Raw genomic sequence first — 22825 nt, 5'->3', positions numbered from 1 at the left:
TGTAGTCCTCTATAGCTGGTTGCCATTCTCTATTGCATTTGATTAGCACTATGAAATAGGCCAATAAGAGAGCAATTGGCAGATGCAGTATACTTACCTGCTCTCAGGAGGGTATGGCAGGGTCCAGATGGGCTGCGAGGGTCACTTAGAAGTGCAGCGGTGAGTCTGCGGATGTTCACCAGGACTGTGTGCGGTCTCACCTGGGCTGTGTTTGGGTGTCACCAGGGATGTGTCCAGGGATATTAGTCTATTCCTAAACACATGTAATTGTATCACATATGATTACATGCAGTGTGCCAGTGCACTGCATGTAACTCCCATGCATTCAAGGAATTGTGCCAAGACTTCACACGGAGATATGCATGCAATGGTAATAACTATAATTTTATAGTAAGTAATGAAATTCCACTTGCGTTTTGCCCGTTGAATGACAAAGCCCTTCATATTCATGTACTGTGGGACATCCTCAAAACAGTCCAGAAACAGAGTGGTGGGCAACCCCAACAACAACAGGTGAACCAGAGCCCAACAACAACAAACTGGGAGCTCATAAAACTGCCTGCAACACCTTATACCTGAAACTACACAACCACCTTGTAAAACATGGTAAGTGTGGGGCAATTATAAAAAAGGTGGGGAAAAAGTAATTTATTTCAATGGCACCCCAATTGCACCTCCCACCCCACAATGTGATTGCCTGCACTGGAACGCTTGGTACTGCAATGCTGTGCGTTCCAGTGCAGTGTGATTGCAAAAAATTGTGCATGCAGTTTTATTCTGAAGTAAACTTTATATTTGTAACACTGTATTTGTGTACTTTATTTTAAATTAAGGATGGTTGGTATCTCTTAAATTTTTTTAAATCTGATTAAATCGAATACATAAAATCGGCCAACTAATCAAATAATTATAAAAATCATCATTAGTTGCAGCCCTATTATGTAAAAATAACAACAAATGTTGTATATTACTTAGAGAGGGTCAATGATAGACTATCAAAGTAAACACTGATTTATGTAACCACACATTTTCAGAAACTAAGTATTTATAAAATAATCAGGCTACTTTGGACTTCTTAAAGTACATTTGAATGAGACATTTGGACTTCTTGTAACTCCACTTGATGAGAACAAAGAAATCCACTCCAGGTGAGCAAATTTACAAGTATTTTAACAAGATTTAAGATTCCTACCTTTTTTCGGCATATATCTACTGCTAGTAAGCAGTAGATATATGCCCCAATGTAAAAAAAATAAATTGGCAAATAGCAACTAACTTACCTGTGTCAGCGCCGCTCGCTCCTTCCTGGCTGCAGAAGTCCTGAATGCTGTGAAGGAGGAAGTGTGGACGGGCGCATCTGCAGTCCAGATCAATGGGGGGTAGAGGAGGAGAGCAAAAATGACAATGAATGCAAAACAAATGGCAAATCCACTCATCAACTTATAACCAGCAAGGTGCACATGGAAGTGCTTTAAACAATACAACAGCAAAAAGTTTTCCCAGCACACTCACAAGCCAGCATGCAAAAAAACCTGTCTAACCGATAAGGTTAAAAACAGAGGTTTAGATACACGACTTCTGCAGAATATTTGAAAGCCGCACTGCCTCGTCAAGGCACCTCTATGTAGTGCGGCCCTAACTCTAACCTATGAGAGTCTCCATCTTGGAGCACATGTAGCAAAAGATAAAATTGGGTGCAGGTTCGCTCTTTTGCTACCTGACCTCCTAGATGGAGACTCTCATAGGTTAGAGTTAGGACCGCACTTCAGAGAGATGCCTTGACGAGACAGTGCAGCTTTCACATATTCTGCAGGATACGTGTATCTAAAACCTTAGCAGTTAGACAGGTTTTTTTGCATGCTGGCTGGTGAGTGTGCTGGTAAACGTTTTGCTGTTGTACTGACAATGAATAGACGCAGGCAGGAGCTTGCAAGCCGGACAGACTCCCTGGGACACAAGGAGTCTGCGGTGGATCAGAGACCGCCACCAGTGCTGGAGGGACTGTGGAAAACAAGTGGAAGGAAGAAGCTGTTTGGATCAAGAGGCATCACATTAGGTAAGTCTTTACAGCAGCATTTGGGGGGGGGGGTTGCCTTTAATGTCACTTTAAAATTACAAAATGGCTTGTGTAGCAATTTTATATGCTATATTATATTTTGAATGAAGTGGGATTTTTCCTTTAAGATTTCTTTTTACTGGAAGAAAGAGGTCATGTAAGACAGTCTGCATTTACATCCTGAGAAATACATTATCTGGTTTTAATGTCATACTAATGCATTTGTTGCACATAAGAAACCAGCAAATGTCAGCAAGATATGCCTCCAGATACTATATTCAGAGGCATAAAAGAGCACAAGACTAGTCTGTGTTTGCTTTAATACATGAAGACATAAAGCCCAATTCCAGTTTATCTTTTTATATACCATATATAAAAATAGAAAATGCCACTTTCACTGCAATACCTTACCTGCTGTTCCCTTCTTACTCGCTGGGAGACTGTGTTAAGGCTTAATGACACCCAGCATTATTTAACCCCCCTTTCTGTGAGTGCTGGGTGCCATAAGCCTGATAAAGTGGACCCTGTGCTGCCCCGAAATGTTGCTCTTTGTAATGTGACATCTTGCGTCAATAAAGAAGATTAATCTTTGACACAAGTCCGAGCTGTGCTGGTGACGTTCTTTATACAAATTTGATGTACGCAGCGCCATCTGTTGTCATTTCAGCATCCTTCTTCATTCAAAAGGGGTATACGGTAAGGTGTGGAGCAGTACTCTCAAATGATGCAGGGTGCCATAGACACAACACCTGAGAGGCATCACCACAATGCCCTGCACTCAGAGTAAACTGATGCAGAGACTGGTGCCAATGTTATCTCGTCAGCAATACTATCTGCATTATTGAGGACCACCCAGCTCTGAAGAGGAGGTATGAAGAAGGAAACCATTGCACTGTATGTCATGTGACTGATCTAATAACTTCTGAAAAAAGGTAACTATAAAAAAATCTAAAAAATAATAAAAAAATGTAATGGGGGGGGAGTCATCAATGCCTATATGCTCAGGCTAAATTTAGCTATACCCACTTATAGGTCACCTATAAATAATTTGCCTACCTAATAAATGTTTACTGGTTTTTTTTTAAAGGACATATGCAGCTTGTATTTTGTTGATTATTTTGTTTGTTTCTTTAAATTGTTTACTTTTTTATGTTTCCTTTTACTTTAATAGCAGTATCCTGCGGATGTTTCACTAAAACTACCTCTCTCTGTGCGAGGTACAAAGACTGGTCATGGCCAGCCTACTTGAAAAAAACAACAACAAAAAAGTCATGCAATCACTTGGACATCATAGTGATAACATGATCAGTAACTATGTTAACTGGTTCCTGACTGTTGTATCTGACAATGCTGTCGCAGAACTACAGTGCTGTCACCGCCCTTCTTGGTAAGGAGATACCAGCGCGATTTTGTGTCTCATACTGGTGTATAAATGCTTTATTTTATGGATTAGGGGCCGGCTTTCACGGCCTCAGTAACTAAGGAAATATGGACAGCTCTAGGGGTCACACTAGCCTTTCACACTCCCTACCATCCGCAGAGCAGTGGGAAAGTAGAGAAATTAAATGGCACACTAAAGTCTAGGATGTGTAAAATGTCCCAGGAAACAGGAATGAGTTGGCCAGATAGTCTGCCCATTGCTCTATTCAGTGTCAGGTACACTCCAAGGGGAAGTCATGGTTTATCACCCTATGAGATACTGTTTATTTCAGGCCCCAGATTGGGCTGTTATTTCCCACAACAGTTACAGCTCCAATCTGATGTGTTAACTGATTATGTGACTGCTCTGTCTAATGAACTAACTAACCCGTATCCATGCGCAAGTATTTTCTTCCATTCCAGATCCTGAGTTAGATACAGGAACACACAAGCTGGTCCCTGGTGATTGGGTCTTGGTGAAGAAATTTGTACACAAACATTCCCTCGAACCGAGATATGACGGTCCTTTTCAAGTCCTCCCATTGCAAGAAGATCTTCGTGCCCGAGGATCAAGTTGGCGCCTCCTCTCGAGACTACACCCAAGACGAAGGAAGTTATGCATAAATGGATCTAACCAATGATAAGCTAGAATATATAAACTAAAATACTTTTCTGCAATGCTACGCTTAAATAGACGTTCATATGTTAAATAAAACCACGAAAAGGAGAACAATAAAAACAGAAGTGATTTTTACACTGACTGAGTTGGCGTGATTTAATTTTTATCTCCGAGAGTATACTCTATTGAATCAGGCCAGGCCTAAGTACGGAACTTTTGATCCGATCTAAATTTGGAACCAAGTCCAAAACAATTGCATACAAAAGAGAAAAACTCCTGCCATTAATTGCTTGAATTTCTGCACAAAGGGCATGAAAACGTTTCACTCATAGCAAAACCAAAGTTCACTATACTCACCTGCCCTTCAGCAATGCAACATCTGCGAGCTCCCTTGCCAAGGCCAACCTCACTGCCCCATCTTCTTCAGGGTTCGGTGTCTTTGGTCATCTCACCTGGCCAGCCTGGGATGACTTAAATCCTGGGCATGCACACAGGAGTTACATTTATCCCAAGCAAGGTATGCACAGCTCTGTGTACAACTAGTTGAAGAGTTGTTGGCAGACAGAAGAGAAGTTTGTATTGCAGAAAAGACATACATAGTGTCTACTGCAATAAAAGCTTCCCTGCCAGCAATTTTTGCTATATTTCTCCTTTAAGGGCCTACATAAAAACAAAAAGTCGTAGATGGCACTCCCCTTGAAACATTTACAGGTCTATTCACAAAAGGGTGAAGAGTTTGGAGAAGGCAGGAGAAATGAACAATCTAGGACAACCTAGAATGTTCGCTTAGAATGTCCTAGAATGTTCACTTCTCCTGCCTTCTCCAAACTCTCCACCCTTTTGTGAATAACCTTGTTAGTTACTTCAGAGTTTTTAACCTCATTTCCACCCATCTTCCTCTTGATTTATAAAGTAGCAAAACAGAAATAATATTTAAAACAATCTGGAGGAAATTTGCAGTTGTAACTTGCTTTTTATGTAAAACTCAAGTAACAAATTGGAGAAAACCTTATCTCACATTCCTACAGTGTACCAACAGTGTCAATTTCCTTTGCAGTTTATCTCAAAGCAGCATGTCAAATTAACCTCAAACCTCCCTCTTCTCTGTATTGTTTTCCTGCATTCTTAACCCTTGATATCATAACAAGGGTTGAAAAATCTTGCAGCTGTGGCAGCCGGGAGGAGGGGTCCTTGGAGTGCCCAGTGTAAGTTAAACTACTGCTGTAAGCATGTGGGTAGGCAGTGGTATGGGAGCAGAGAACTCTCCTGTCTTTGGCCAGACCCACTTGCCCTCATCATTGCAATATGTTGATTGCTATACCTTAACAAACAAGGTTCTGCCCCTCAATGTCTGCTCTTCTGCTCAGTGTACTTCAGAAATCCTAGTTGCTAAGGACACTGTCAGCAGAGTTAGAGAGGTACAGAGCACCACTGGCAGGGCAGCACTGTGCACAGGAACCTAGTAATAGGGCAATGTACACTATTATTGTGGAATGTGCAGATTTCCTCTGATATCTGTATTGCTGTGTAGGTTTTCTTTTCGCAGTGGTCCTTTCTTCTGCTCCACGCACCTTCACCTCAACTTACTAAAGAGGTGAGCATGCCACTAGTACAGTTAGAAACATTTAAGGTCAGGGTTGTGTTGGATGTAGTAGATCTATTGGCAGGGCAACGCTGTGCACGGGCACATTGTAAAAGGGAAAGGGGTAGCCAAACTTCAGCCCTCCAACTGTGCTAAAACTACAAATCCCATAAGGCATTGCAAGACTCTGAAAGCGACGGGCATGATGGCATGTGCAGTTTCACCACAGCTGGGATGACCAAAGTTTGGCTACCCCTGAAATAGGCAATGCCAGCACTTTTATATCTTGCAATACCGTGATGCTGCCAGTGGCTACAGCAATGACAGAGGGCCAGTGCTTACACTGCTGCCCACCGCTCTGCCTACGCACTGAAGTGCCCATCTACACACTTAATGTGTGTAAGTTGAAGGCTCTTAGTAGATGCATTTTTTCAGGTCACATGATGTGATGCAGGGAGCTTTGAAGATCCGTCTTCCTAGCACCCCAGACAGCAGTGCTTTGTGAATGGAATTCATGAAATCACTAAGAACAAAACAATGTTTTTATCAGCCCTGGAGCAAGGTACAGTGAAATTTCATAGCAATGGCTGTTGGAGAGGGAGAATTTGAGGGGGAAAATGTCAAGCCTGGAGATCAGCTTTAAATGCCAAACATTTCAAGACTATGTTTATTAAAGCTTGCTTTAATTGCCATGATACTAATCCTTCACTAGTAATAGTGAAGTATGTATATGCATTACTTTCAAAACGTACCTAGGCAACACTGCAGTGTTGTGACTACTGTAAAAACCCTCTCCTCTGCAGTGCTGGTAATCCGTGCTGAGACATTTTTGACTTACTCATTTTTCCACAAATGTAGCTGCCATTAATGACTGCACATTCACATAGCCAGCAGAAATTCTACCAGAAGCAAAGCCGATACTAAATAGAGAAGACCGCGTGGCAGAAAGTCTAGAAAATACAAGGACATTGCTCACTGTACAAATTTAATTTTGTTTAGACATTCTTTCTTACTCAAACCATATTTGATCAAGCACAGCTGTCACGCTGCAAGGAAAAAATTGTTATTTTCCATGTATTTTATTAGCCTGAGAAACCTAGTAGAAGAAGCATACAGAGAACACAGGAGAGTATAATACCTGCATAGGAAGAGCAAAAGAAGAATGACCTAGAAACACAGAGACACAAACAAGCTAAAACATAGTACTGTAGTCTAATTTATTTTGTGTTCTGTTATTCTTATTTTATGTTGGAAAAAAGTTGGTTCTAGCTAATAAATCTTTTAGTGTTCTTCATCCTTAGATTTCACATTTCAAACTGGCTTATAGGTTTGATTAGGGTTGTTAGCAATTGCACTGCATTGGTTAACTGCAACAAGCACAAACAGTAAAAAAAAAAAAAAAAAAAAAAAGGGAGGGGGAAACTGGCCCCCACAGGTCCTGAAGACAATATTAACACTTTTCAAATGGACAAATAAATGGACAAAGAAATTGAGGAAAAAAATATAAATATATTTTTTTTACTGTGATTGCACCTGGTGATTACAGTACTGAAAAGAGGTGTACTGGCATCTTTAGGCTGCACTGGCATCTGCAGGAGGAAGGCTTATTTTTGTGAATAAACTTCTAGCCCACATGTGATTATGTGATTTATATACAATTTAATCTTCCACTCTTTATCACCTTTTTATATATGTTTCTGACATTGTCCTTACATAATTTGTTAATAGACCGATAAAGTGGATCTTTGTACATGCATACTATGTAACGCTTTATTCCTCTGCATTAGAGAACAGTGTTCACCATTGGCTGTACTACATTTTGCATTCCACTTTATGAAAGGTCCCTTTACGTCATGGCGTGTTGTGCATGAATCTTTCTTGGCGCCTCCTTTCTACATGTCTTCTTCACCAACCACGGACGTCACCTACATATTACATGTGCCGGCCTGATTCGATGCCGGAACACACTGGATTGCATTCCGGCTGGGTCACTGTGTTTTATGGCAGGAGCGGACGTAGCGGTGCATTGAAGTCAGTGGCACCGCAGCTGTGCCCCCCTGGCCGCAATGCAATAACCAGCACCGTAACGCGTGGCACATCAATGACTGCATTCCAATCCAGTGTGGTCAGAAAAAATTCTGCATGCACTATTGTTTCTGACTGCACCGGACCGAAACACAGGCATTGATGTGTCACGGGTTCCTGCCCGGCCGATCACACTGGAGCCAGGGAGCGTGGCTGCGGTGCATTGAGTTCAATGCACCACCACGCCCCCTCCCACCCCAAAGCGCAGTATGCCGGTCATGATGTGATCCAGTGCGCTACTGCACCAAATCGGGTCGGAACGCACTGGGGCTGGTGTGAGAAAGTGCTGTACAGTAAGAATGCTTATAAAAATAAAAACACTTTATTTCTTTATTTGTTTGCTGCGTATTTGCACGTGTTTATGTGGGTTTATGTGGGTTTAAGGGCGTGTGTCCATTCACATCAATAGGTCACGATCTGCTCACAAAAATGCGCGACTGTATGTTCACACGTAAAAATGAGCAAAGAACACACAAAAACATGCTGCTGAAACTGGGAATATTCTATGTCGCTTAGGTGTGAATGAGGGCTTGGTGTACTTAAATGCATTTTTGAGACCTAACTCCTGAATATCACTTTAACACTAATGTTTTTGCAGCATAGAGTTATGTACTGTTTGTGACACAGTAGAAGCTCTAAAAAAATGGCGTATTATGAGATAAAAGACAGCAACGGACGCAGCCTCCTTATTCTTGCTGATTGCTAGAAATATTCCATTGTAGTCTTCATCAATTTCACAAGCCTGGCCTCTGCTGGCTTAAATTACACTGTGATATATCTTTGATATTATATTTCATTTCCTAATGTACTGTGTAATACTTTAAACCTGCTCCGGGGAAAATTGATGTCAAGCTAATTTTCCTTACATTCGTGTAACAACCCATCTGTTGCATCACATGATAAATGTACAAATAATCATGTATGCGCAAAGTAGTAAACTTTGTAGTAGTAAAATAACAACACATTTACATATGCAGACAGAATATGCTTAACGAAATTCTAATCCCTCTTAACTCTTTTTTTTTTTTTTTAAACTGAGCGCGCTGCTGGGCACTTTTTGGCAGTCGCAAACCGCATTAAGGCATGCAGTACTGGCAGCAAAACTGTGTGTGGCTAATGTGCATAATACCATATCACTTTGCCACTCTAAAAAATGAATAGACATGAAAATACTGAATGAAAGCGGACGTGCCACATATACTTAACAGCAAATGATGTCTACTGCTCAACAGACACAGACCAAATTACCATAAATGAAAGCTATAAAGTAACAAAACCCGAATTACCAAAAGCACAGATACTTTTCACTTTTACAGTATATCTTAAGCTGGCCATACACCTTACAACCATTGCGCGACTTTCGTTGTGCGATGGTTCTAAGGTAATTAAAATCTCGTACGACCTGCCCACCTTGGACAGGCAGATCGTACTTGCAATCATCGCAAGCCCGCCCCGCTGCTTCCGATGACTCCAATGCTAAGCGGTTCAGCATTTGTCTTCCGAGCACGCCACTAACCCGCCGAAAATCTTACGATTTTCGGCAGGTCTTCAAAGATGTGCGACCGTACAGTAGAAACGGTCACGCGCCTTCCATACACTTGCCGATTACCGTACGATCGCGGGATCACCCACGATTATCGTACGATAATTGGCAGGTGTATGGGGACCTTTAGAGCAGGGGTGGACAAATCCCAGGAGCCAGGTAGTCAGGCTCCTTAAAAATGACAGCTGGCTCTTAACGTTGAAGGTTTTCTCTAGTTGGTGTCAATGGAGCTGAAATTCTGCTTGCTGCTGAATTCTACATTCATTTATCCACCCAGGTCTTAAATAATGAGATGAGAATTCCAAACAATAAAATTTAAAGAATGCCCAATCATGTACATGGAAAATTAAAATCAGGGTTTTTGCTCACATGATTGGATGACTGAATGCCCAGTCATGTACAAGGAAAATTTAAAGAAAAATCAGGGTTTTTGCTCACACAACTGGATGACTGAAGTCAGTACAACTTCACCTCATTCACTAAGCCATGTGAAAAATTCACTTTGCAAAGAGAAAATGAACTCAGCTTAGGGAATGAGTTGAAGCTGTGATGGCCTCAATTATCCAATCACGTAAAATTAAAAATCCTGTTTTTTTAAAAATTTATTTACACATGATTGGGTATTCCTTGCAAAGTGATTCTTCATTGTGTTTGCCTCTTTTGGTGAAGATTCACTTTGAAAGTAAAAAATCACTGCTCCTGTAGGAAATCTACCCCAATGCGTCAATAATCACCTTGAAGTGAAGTTGTGATGCACGGTTTAATGGATAGTAATGACTGGTTTGGCTTATTTGCTGGCACAGAGCATGCCAGTTTAAGAGACCATACAAGCAACCCCAACTGGCACTACAAACGTTTCTCATATTTCATATTCTGAATGGCCAAATGCAATAGCATGAAACTGCCATGAACATTATACATCGGACAGCCTCTCTCCAATGGTGTGTATGACAATAACCATACACTGTCTTTCAGCTGCAATACTGGTAGTTTTTTCATCTTGTATAACAGGTCAAATTTAAATATGGTATGCACAGGTTTGATTTTATATAACGACAGCTTTTGCTAAAATGTCATACATCCTGAATGAAAGCGGACTAAGGAAACATGTCAATAGTCCCCTGAGGATACACATACTATTGGTTGCAAACCTGTTCTGTTTATAGGCTGAAATACACACAAGTATAAGTGTATAACAGTATTAAAGGGTGCCTATGGTCAGTAGAGCTGCAACAGTTATTCGATTAAGTCGATTAAAATCGACGATGGAAAACGTTGTCAACGTTTTCCATCGTCGATTCATCGGCTAAAATTCAAATTTCCTGCCCGCCGCTTACGCCACTTACGCCGCTTATGCCACGCCCACGTCGTTTAAGCCGCTCGCGCCTACTTTACACTCTTTTTTTACTTCCACCGCGCCAAGCTTGCTCCCGTGATGGACTACAATCTCAATAGAAACTAGTAGTCCATCACTGGAGCCTTTTTTTTTTTTTATCCGATTAATCGAACTTAATAATCGGCTAACTAATCGATTATGAAAATAATCGTTAGCTGCAGCCCTAATGGTCAGAACTTAATATTCAATATTTATTTCTATATTGAATTTCCATAAGTTCTATCCCACTTCTAATAATCATAACGATCTAGAATTTTGTAAACTTACTTATTGAGCAAGTCAATAGGATGTCCTTCCTCAATGCACTGACACAATTTCACTCCTCCCTATGAATATGCATTTTCTGCTGTCACAACTCTCAAAGAGCCTGCATACTGAACTACAACTCAATGTCCAACCAATGTAAATGTATCATTACTTGTTAGAAGCAATGCATGATGGAATATGTAGTCTTGAGAAATGAACACTGCATCACATCAAGCAGCAGGGAAAGACATACAAAGCACACTGGGAATCCAGGAAGTTGTTGGAAGTGATGGGCAGACATGAGGAAGCAGTCACTACATAAAAGGGATTTTTTCAAGTAGGCTTTGATTGCATTATGAAAAACAACTCTAGTATGTATTCCTATTACAATGATGATGTTATAACAGGACAGCATATGCTGTGACAATAGAAGAGCTTCACTATGCATTATATGCATCTAAACTGGGCACATACGTACAATGCCATATCAGAAAAACAACCCTTCCAGAAAAAAGAATTGTACTTCACTATATGAGAACCACATAGCTACAACAGACACACATGTGGAAGTGTTCCAAGAGCCACTTGTCCTCCCTGCATGTCACAGGCATCAAAAATAAGTACAGATACAGCACGGTCACTTCATGATCTGGGTGGACAAGTATAATTTAGACATTTCCCTTATAAATCACCCTTTCTCAGGTCAGCATTACAACCTATAAACTGCTGCTAGCAACATGTAATTTCTGGCAGTCTTTACTCCAGTCCACTGATATTCTGGGAACAGCACCTGTGGCATGTCCAGGAGTAATAAAGTGGGACTGTCATAGAAGAAAGTGAAAAACTCCATCCGCACCAGTGGACTACCATATAATATAGATGCGTGACCACTTCTTCTCCAAATGCTAGTTGATGGGCTACCATGCAGATCCAATGGCTTAAACTCTAAAGCTAGCCATTCATGCATAGATTTTTCCATCCATGCTGAACAAGGTGCTAAACAGGAATCTCCACCTGCTGGCTATTGTATTTCGACAGATCCACAGCTATCTGAAAACCTGAACAGTGACTGTATATGATTGGTTGCCATCACTGGTTGGCTGACAATTGTCCACCTAGCACCTTTGATTTGTCAGTCAATCTTAGTTGAGCCAGCAGGACCACCCACATCTTGAATTCTGTGCCAACTGAGCAGCAATTGGCTGAAATGTGAGCCGCATATGGCTACCTTAAGTTACTAGCCAAAAGCAAGTGACACTCCTCTAATCCTTAGATGATTATTAACATTCACAAAGCTGTGATTAAATCAGTGTTTCTACTATTGCAGAGATCTGAGGTGCAAAGTCCAGAAAATGTAATGCAATCCACAGCGATAACATAAGCACACAAAGATTATTGGCAGCTGGAGAAAGTTCTATCTGTGTCAGACGCCACACACCAACTTTTGAAGACTTACATTTATTCACAGCAAATGCCTTTCCAGCAATCACTTTTAAAGAGACCTGTCAGGTCTCTAAACAAATCAAAATGCCAGTCCCCTGTAACACAAGAGGTAATGTACTCACCACTCCGGCAGCACATATCTCTTACCTTTCCTCTGTTACAGAGCTGCAGCCTTCGTCATTCTCTTTGGCTTACAACCATTCTGCAAATGTCAGATGCCTATGTCTTCCACCGCACACTATGGTTATTTCCTCCAACTCCTGACTCAGCAGTGACGTGAGGTTGGAGGAAGTAACCACTTTGATGGAGATTGATGGAGGCTGCACTGCTGGTACAGAAGGATGATGGGAGACACAACCCGCCAGAGAGGTTAGTATACTTTTTCAGGGGACTAGCATTTTGATGTATCGAGTCCCTGTTCACACTTTGGCATGAACACTTCAACGTGTTCATGCAACACGTTACAAATGTACAATGGGCTTGGGGTGCCATTACTCAGCGGGGCGGGCTTTCGATGATCGCAAGTACGATCTGCCCGTCCAAGGTGGGCAGATCGTACGGGATTTCAAGAAGCATACGACCATCGCAAGACAAAAGTCTTGCGATAGTCGTAAGGTGTATGGGCACCTTTAGAGACCCGAGTGAGTGTTTAAAGCTGGCACTACACTAGTAGATTTTTTATTTGTTCACCTTAGGACTGAATGAAAAAACAAAATCTTCCAGGTTCCTCCAGCCAGTTCATCAAGATCCAACCAAAATTCCCAACCACACCATCACTGCCACAGAACGAATTTGAATTAGATCATCAAGATCGAATTGAAATTCCCAAATCACACCATCACTGCTGACAGGGCCACCCACTGAGCAAATTTTGACTAGTTCAGCAAGAACCAACCAAAATTCCCAACCACACCATCACTGCAGACAGGGCTACCAGCAGAGAGAATTTTGGCCAGTTCAGCAAGAACTAACAAAAATTCCCAAACACACCTTCACTGCAGGCAGGGCCACCTATAGAGTGCATTTTTGGCGAGTTCATCCAAGAACTAACCAAAATTCCCAACTAGGGCTGCAACCAACTAATTAATCAATAATGAAAATAGTTGTTAACTAATGGATTACTGCAATGATGTGCGTTCTACTGCAGAGCTATTGCAAAAAAAAAATTGTGCATGCAGTTTTATTCTGAAGTAAAATTTATGTTTGTAACACTGCATTTGTGTATTTGATTTTAAATGAAGGATAGTATTTAATCTTTACCTGATTAATGGATCTAAAAATATTTGGCCAAGGAATCGATTATGAAAAAAATCATTAGTTGCAGCCCTATTCCCAACCACAGCATCACTGCAACAGGGCCATCCACTGAGCAAACTTTGGCAGGTTCATTAAGATCTAATCAGAATTCCTAATCACAGCATTATTGGCAACAAGACTACCTAATGAGCGAATATTGGTGGATTTATCAAGATCCTATCCATTTCCCAATCACACCATCACTGCCTACAGTGTGAGGAAAATGGGGGTAAGACACCACCTGTAAAAGCAGTTGTCCATTTTAGCATATCAAGGTCACCAGGACGACAACACATAACTGCCCTCACAAAAGGGAGGTCTGCATGGCAGATTAGCATACTAACGAACGAATCCTATTTTTTATACTAAAGATGCCGCCATTAATTTGCAATCCTGTTCACAGCTGGGAGGCATTCAGGTGCCCTATTGTCAAGACACCTTAAAAAGAACGATTCATCATATACATCTTTTAAATTATTAGCAAATAGATATAAGGTTTGGAATTAGAATTTCTTACAACAGGGCCACCCACTGAGCGAATACTGGCGGATTCATCCAGATCTAACTGAAATTTGCTCCATGTATTACCATCTTAAGTTACCACGGGTCTTGTGCATGTTATAGTAAGGAAGCAATCCTCTGCTCAGTTGCAATGGGCAACCATGACACTTCTTTTCCCTAATTTTCATAACTTAGACCACTATTGGTGTAGCTCAACACAAACAACATTCAACTATATGACATACCACCTATACAAAGTAGCTTTGGTATTTTCAAAATATTACCTCTTGTGTGCATGAGTCAAAGAGGATTTTTGTTTTACCAGAATAAAATGTAAAAATCAAACACAAAAATAAAGAACATTGCTAAAGATAATCACGCTTCCAGCACATGGGGTGTGCTCCCTGACAGCTTCTAAGGATGAATGCTGGTATTTAAACCACATAGATAAGTTTAGGAACAGACCTCTGCCACATAATAAATCTAACGTGCGATTCCACATACATCCCCCCTCCAGATTCTGTTTATAAAGCCTCTTCATCTGTTAGAAATTAGAGTGGTTACAAACAATAAGCACGCTCTTACCTGTATAAGAATCCGTTTTGTCTCAGCAGGCACATGCTGCTTTTGTTATTTTGAAACCTGCGCTAGATAAATGACAGCTGGAAGCTGATTGGTTGCCATGGAGATTGCAGACACTTCCCTTTTTCCTCCTTTTACTTTTATTTTATAAGGGCCAATGAAAGTACTTAGGCATGCAAACTATGAAGACAAGCATTACATTTAGGCTTGGTTCACACCTGGGCGTTTTACAGCGCGTAGAGACGCGCTGTAAAACGCTCAGCATGTGAAAACCAATAATTGCCTATGGGCATGGTTCCCACCTAGGCATATTTCAGCGCGTAGGAACGTGCTGAAAAATGCCCTACGCCCAAAGAAGTACAGGAGCTTCTTTGGGGCATATTTTCCGCGCGTATCCATTAGGATACAGCTGGATAGCCCTCATAAACGCGCGTTTCTTTTTCCGCAAATCGTGGTAGAAACGCGCTGCAAACGCGCATATTCCATTAGCCCAGGTGTGAACCCAGCCTTAATGCGCTGCCTTAACATTATTCATTAACACACCACAAAAATGTACATGGGCCCTTAAAGTGTATGTATACCCAAAACCTTTTTCGTTTTGGACACAGTAGAGAAAAGTTAAAACACCTGCCAGTTTGTTTTTTTTGGGGGGGTTGCGGTCTGTGTACCATTGGGGAAATTTCACTTTACTTTCTGTCCCAGAGACCCAACAGGAAGTTAGAAGGAAGGAGGTAAAGCACAAGCCATTTTCCATTTTAGAACTGTATCTTGTAACATATAATAAAAAAGCACCAGTGCTCTGCGTCACCGGGCTAAAACATTCAGTGCATATGTAATAGAGTTAAGTAATATTAACTCTCAAACTTTTCTTCAATAATAAATCCAGATTGAACCAATATACATTGCCCAGCAAAGTATTTTTTTTAAATTTTTGCCCAAACACTTACAGTCATGTTCACACACAGCTGACTCCAACTGTCTCATCTCAGCAACCTTGATCTTCCTGTCCAGTACAAGATCACAAGAGACAGAACAGTCTCCAGCAACTGTTCATCTACTAGCTTGGATAAGGGAGGAAGAAGGAGCAGGGAATAGGCTTACCCTGCTGTGTCAGTGTGTTTGTAGAGACACGCATCTTACTAGCACACACAAGGGTGGCTTCATAGGACTATGCAAGAGAAAGGAGCCACCCAAAAACAGGATATCAGGGACAGTGCTAATTGGACCAGCTGATTCTGCAGGAAGCTAAAACTTTTAAACATTAAGGAGCTGCATCCAGTGACTTAATCAGCATTTGAAATAGCTTAAAAACATTTTTACTTTATCATCACTTTAAAAAAGCAAGGTTCAGGATGACAGTTTGCAGCTTTAAAAACAAGTTAGCATTGGCAGCTGCCATATAGCTACCCCAATGGGTTATCCTGTTTGGAACACCCACTTTGCAGCTTAAAAGAGAACTATGGGGTGTTTTTCCCCATAGTTCTCTTTAGGGTGATGGGAGGACCAGTTCAGTATATAGCGGGCTACACTGACAGCGACGCAGCCGGGATGGATACCTACAATACTGTCAAAATCCACCCAGCTGCGTGAGTGGCTCTGCCTATCTAGAAGCAGATCCAGCTGTGCCCGCCCCCTCCACTCTGCGCTGGAGGAATGGAGAGGAGAGGGGTGGAATCCCTGCGGGGAGCGGTGGCTGACAGTGACCACCCACTGCAGGGAGATGATCAGGAAGTGAGCGGATCGGCTGCATGTTTCTGCTCACTTCCTGATCAATAGAGTCGACCTGTGACAGCTTCTTTGTCACACGTCATGCTCCAACTATGAGGAGGAGTGGAAATCACTCACCTCATAGTTCTCCTTTAAGCAGATCCAATGCTAACAGCGCCCAGTATTTGGTCATCACAACTCACTTTTGGAAACCCTTTGGATGGGTCAAGTATGGAAGTTTGAATCTAATTGTGACAATATATAACAGTACATAGAAAGAGATTCAGTAAGAAGTACCATCCATTCCCACATGTCAGAAGCTCTCTGGAATCTAACTGCACTGGATTACAGTGCAGATGTCAGGTGAATTGTGTGACCATTGTACATTTAGCAAAGCTGTCCTTCTTCTAGGCATATCCTCATCAGTTGCTTGATTGTCCTTGATGCCTGGAAGGGCTCTTTCATGTAAAACTGTTAAATTTGACATAGAATACAAAAATTGCTACACAAGGATGCACAATTTAGGGCTTGACAAATTCCAGGAGCCAAGTAGCAATGCTTTTTAAAAATGACAGCTGGCGCCTAACTTTTGAGGTTTTCTTTAGTTGTTGTCAATAGAGCTGGCTCTTTAAACAAAATCCTGCTGGTTCCAGGGTTAGACGGACTGCCTCCTGGCAAACCCTCCAATGTCCCGGCCTCACTTCAGCTTATAGGATGCCTGCATTAGGGCTTGTTTACATATACGATTTATACAGGGCATAAAGAAAACAACTGTGCTCTGTTCACACCATACGTGAGCACTAGTGCAGAAAAATGCAGTTCAATAAACATGGTGTGAACAAGCCCTTAGTATTTACAAGACAGAAGTAGGTAAGATTCTGCAATGTCCTTTGGTAAAATCACTGCACTGCACACAAATGACCTGGAGATGCTTTCTTTTTCCAACATAAGTGCAGTACAATAGAGCCTGATTGGCTCACACTGCTAGCACTTCCACAATAAGCCTGTAGTCTGGTATCAAAGGTATTAGAGAATTTCACACTGGTTTTAAAAAAAAATGTACAAGCAGTGTACTGTAATGTACTTAAATATGCAACTAACAGTTTAGAATGATTTCAAAATATATAATTAGACCAAAAAGCTTCTTTTTTTTTTTTAATACTTGACTAGAAGTCAAGTGCTACATTTGGTAACTGACATTATGCATCTCATACCTTTCCCACAATTGTGTGTTTCTCGAATGCAGCCTTCATATATCTCTACTTCCTATTCACATCTCTTATTCTCAACACACAAGACAAATACCCAGAGTCTGAACAACCCCCCTGGCGTTGCCACATGTGATATAGGGCGCTCCCTCGTCAACTCCTCCCATGCTCGCCTCCAAGACTACTCTAGTCTCTCCCATCCTCTGGAACTCTTTACCCTTACCTGTCCGTCTATCTCACACCCTGACTGCCTTTAGGCGATCCCTGAAGACTCGTCTCTTCAGGGAAGCCTATCCCAGCTCAACCTAACCGCTCAACCATCACATTCTCAAACAATTCATCCCCACACAGCTACCTCCTCATGTATCATTTCCCCCTCCTCTTTCAGATTGTAAGCCCTCAGGGGCAGGGCCCTCCTTACCATCTTTTGGATTGTATTGTAATGTCTTCCTTATATTGTAAAGCGCTGCACCTGTATTATTATTATTATTATTATAATAATGTCTACAGATCTGCCATTCCCTATTGTCAGGGGCACGCCACAAGTCCAGTGCGGCTGGATAGGCTGCAGAGATGTATGAGATGACTGACCAAGCTGCTAACTACAAGACGCCCTTGCTTGGTTTATGCCATGACAGTCACAGGTTTACTTTAAAAAGCTGGCCAAGAAGCACATCCACTGCCTGGCCTACACAGCTGGGTGACAAGCTTGTCTTCTTTCTGCTCCACATTTTGGAACAAGTGCTACTTTGAACCTCTACAGAGCAAAGGTAAGCCACGACTGAACACAAAGGAAGCCAACCCAATATTTCTTTTACGGATAAGTGCTCAACCAATTATAGACAGTGGAAAATTGCATAGACACATTTCTATACCAGCGATGAACTGCCTGTAATGTTACAGTCTACGTCCGCCTTCACACCAGGGCATTTGTAGCTCGTATTTTTCAGCACGGAAAAGCTCTGCACAAGCCTGTCAAGTATGCGCCTCTTTTTAGGGAGATCAGCGCGATGTGACCCTTTTTCCTATTCCTCGTCGCGCTGACCTGCCCAAAAATAAGCTTGTGTACCTTTTTCCAGCAAATGGCTTTTTTTCTGAACAAGGACCATAGAAATCAATGTGATTTCTAGTGCGGAGCTTTTCCGTGCTGAAAAATACAAGCTACAAACGCCCTGATGTGAACGGGGACTATTTGGTAGTAGTGCTTTTTGTCTCTTTCAATCGTTTTTATTACTTTCCACAAAAGCACTGTTACAAACTATTCCAGAGATTAGTGTCATTAATAAACATTGTCATAAACCAGGGCTGGACAAATCCCAGGAGCCAGGTAGATAATGCTTCTTACAACTGGTGCCCAACTTTTCAGGTTTTCTCTAGTTTTTGTCAATGGAGCTGGCTTCTAAAACAAAATCCTGCTGGCTCCTGAATTCCATAACAATTTGTCCACCCTTGCCATAAGCATATTATGAAATTGCAGGTATACATATTCCATAGTTAGCGGTTATTGACAGTTTTATTTTTTCTACCCTTTTACCACCTATCCCTATTCTTTTACTATGCTTAAACTAATGCTACTTCGTGACAATATTCTTCTCAATTCCACAGAATGACAATATGTTGCAATGCGTTAGGGAATTCATATTTTCACAAGTTGTCATTTCTTTTACTTAAAATACTTCCCTGTTATGCTTTATTTATTGAAAACATTAGTAAACATTAGAAGGAAAATGTACACAGCAATAACTTGCAGTTGTACCATACAGTAATGGTTTTATATAGGGCATGTAAGAAGGGTGTGTGGAAGGAGCATTTCTTGGGCAGCTTGGCATCACTGTAATGCCATGTGACACAAAGAGAGCCTGCTACCAAATAATGTGCATCAAATCAGCATGTGATAAACACACTGTGACTGGCTGATACACAAAAGGACAAATCCAATATTTTATTTTAGATTAATTTTCATGGACAATCCAGAACTTTCTGGATGACTGGTAACTGTGCCAGACACCGACCGAGCGAGCTAGAAACTTAGCTATGAACTAGCAGCATTAACAATGCCAGAGAGAACAGCATGAGGGAAAGCAGCCAGGCCACTGCTGAACCCTGGCACTAGGCAAGCAAGCCCAAATACTCAGAACCCAACATTCGGCTAGAAGCTCCATCAATAACAACAAACAGCGTGAATATCAGAGACCCAGCACTATGCAAGAAGCTCCACCAATAACAGCAAGCAGCCTGAATATCAGAGACCCAACACTATGTAAGACATTCCACCAAAAAAACCAACAAGCCTAAATACTCAGGACCCAACATTCGGCTAGAAGCTCCACCAATAACATCAACCAGCCTGAATACTCGGGACCCAACATTTGTCAAGAGGCTCTACCTATAAAATCAAGCAGCCTGAAATAAGGGACCCAATATTAGGCAAGAGACTGCATCGAGAACATCAAGAAGCCTTAATACTTGGGACCCAACATTCTTCAAGAGGCTCCACCAATAACAGCTAGGAGCCAGAATAGAAGGGACCAACATTAGACAAGAGGCTCCATCAAAAAGCCTTAATATTTAGGACCCAACATTCGTCAAGAGGCTCCATCAATAATAGCAAGCAGCCTTAATACTCAAGACTCAACATTCCTCAAAAGGCTCCACCAATAACATCAAGCAGTCTGAATACTAGGGACCCAACATTCCTCAGAAGGCTCCACTAAATAACATTATGCAGCCTAAATACTAGGAAACCAACATTTGTCAAGAGGCTCCACCAATAACATCAAGCAGTCTAAATACTCAAGATCCAACATTCCTCAAGAGGCTCCACCAATAACATCATGCAGCCTTAATCCCCGAAACCCGACATTAATCATGAAGCTCTACCAAAAACATTAAGCAGCCTTGATACTTGAGACCCAACATTCGTCAAGAGTCTCCATCAATAACATCAATCAGCCTTAAAACTCAGGACCCAACATTCGTCAAGAGCCTACCAATAACATCAAGGAGCCCCAAAAGAAAGGACCCAATATTCGTCAGGAAGCTCCACCAATAAAGCAGCCTTAATACTAGGGACCCAACATTTGTCATGAAGCTCCACCAATAACATCAAGGAGCCCCAAAAGAAAGGACCCAATATTCGTCAGGAAGCTCCACCAATAAAGCAGCCTTAATACTAGGGACCCAACATTTGTCATGAAGCTCCACCAATAACATCAAGCAGCCTTAATACTAAGGACCCAATATTAATCACAAAGATCCACCAACAACACCAAGACGTCTGAATATTTGGGACCCAACATTTGACAAGGGGTTCCACCAATCATATCAATCAGCTAAAATACTCTAGATCCAACATTCGTCAAGAGCCTCCACCAATAACATCAAGGAGCCCCAAAAGAAAGGCCCCCAACATTCGGCACGAATCTCCACCAATAAAATCAAGCAGCCTTAATACTAGGGACCCAACATTTGTCATGAAGCTCCACCAATAACATCAAGCAGCCTTAATACTCAAGATCCAACATTCCTCAAAAGGCTCCACCAATAACATCAACCAGCCTTAATACTAGGTACCCAACATTAGTCAAGGGGTTCCATCAATAGCATCAAGCCGACTTAATGCTCGAGACACAACATTCATCAAGAGCCTCCACCAATAACATCAACCAGCCCCCACCCCCCCAAAAAGGACCCAACATTCATCATGAAGCTCCACCAATAACATCAAGCAGTCTGAATACTAGGGACACAACATTTGTCAAGGAGTTCCACCAATCAGCTTTAATACTTGAGACCCAACATCCATCAAGAGCCTCCACCAATAACATCAAGGAGCCCCAAAAGAAAGGACACAACATTGGTAACGAAGCTCCACCAATAAAATCAAGCAGCCTTAATACTAAGGACCCAACATTCGTCACGAAGCTCCACCAACAACATAAAGCAGTCTAAATACTTGGGACATAACATTTGACAAGGGGTTCCACCAATCATATAAATCAGCTTTAATACTCTGAATCTAACATTTGTCAATAGGCTCCCCAAATACCAGAAACCTGGAATCTGCAAACATCTGTACTGCTACCCAGGCAGCACTAGGCATGTACCCATCAGGCACAGGGCAATAATAGGGTGATAACCCTAGAGGAGAAGACAGTAACATAAAACAAAGTGCCTGCCAGTAATCCCACATCCGATCCACACTAATGTATTACCTCTCATAGTCACTTCTCCCCTATGAAATCATTCTCCCCCCCAGGTACACCCTACAGTGCAATCAATCTGCTCCCATAGACAATGCTGGACTATGGAGCCGCTATGATAGCAGCGTATTACACCTAGCTCGCCCTGCACTTCTATGTGAGTTTAACCGTGTGCGTAGCGCTATATAAAGAGAAAACACAGTGACGGCAAACCATTAAATACACTTCTCACCTGTGTCCGGTCCCATGCAGACCGCCCCTGTCATCTCCGGTCCCCCCCGGCATCATTATCCTCATCCTCCATCAGGGCCCTCATTGGACAGAGGAAACTAGGGTCTGCGGTGTGATGTAACCTGTGATTGGCAGGGTGTGTAGTAGGCGGGGCGCCGTGAGAAGTCAGTCGTGCTGTATAGATGGACTTGGTCCGAGTGGCCGTGGAGCCCGGTGGTGACGTAGTGCGAGGAAGTCGGGCACAGTTCGGGGTAGAGCTCGTTCTATGCACACTGGCCTTCTCCTGAGAACGTTGCCTGGCTACCTCTGCCTATCACACCTTCCTAGTCTGTGACACAGGACTTGTAGCAAATGAAGTCACAACAACTGCACAGTTGTTCTTAGTTTTTCAGCAAGTATTGAAACCAGTGGATCAGCATGACGACTAGGTAACTGGCATTGTCAGAATGTGAGCTAGGAAATGACTATCTGCAGAATTCTGCCAGTAGTGGTTTCTTTAACCGCTTAGTGGCACAATTCCAGAACATTTTATTAATTCCTAGTTACCGGAGCAATGTTGCTGTTTTTGCTATGTGTTTGTTTACCCATCATTTCCATCTTCCTCATTCATTGCACCTACATTATATACCGTTTTTTAACCACTTGCTGACCGGGGTGTTTACACCCCCTTCCTCTCCAGGCCATTTTTCAGTATTCACTGCTGCAGTAC

At 41.9% G+C, this 22825-nt stretch overlaps 1 protein-coding gene across 3 annotated transcripts in view; it reads right to left on the bottom strand.

The window, feature by feature from the left end:
• Positions 1-22188, bottom strand: part of TPST1 (tyrosylprotein sulfotransferase 1) — a 94480-nt gene extending 72292 nt beyond the window's left edge. For 2 of the 3 annotated variants that reach the window (XM_018556802.1, XM_018556804.1), the window contains exon 1: positions 22118-22188. The gene's annotated coding sequence lies outside the window, so the exon portion shown is untranslated. The remainder of the gene's footprint in view (positions 1-22117) is intronic. The other variant, XM_018556803.1, reaches the window with a different exon arrangement.
• Between the last annotated feature and the right edge of the window lie 637 nt (positions 22189-22825).

Source organism: Nanorana parkeri, unplaced genomic scaffold, assembly GCF_000935625.1.
Source record: "Nanorana parkeri isolate BGI_ZX_2015 unplaced genomic scaffold, ASM93562v1 scaffold253, whole genome shotgun sequence".
Taxonomy (NCBI): Eukaryota; Metazoa; Chordata; class Amphibia; order Anura; family Dicroglossidae; genus Nanorana; species Nanorana parkeri.
Note: the sequence above shows the minus strand (reverse complement) of the source record. Positions and strands in the feature narration are given on the sequence as shown.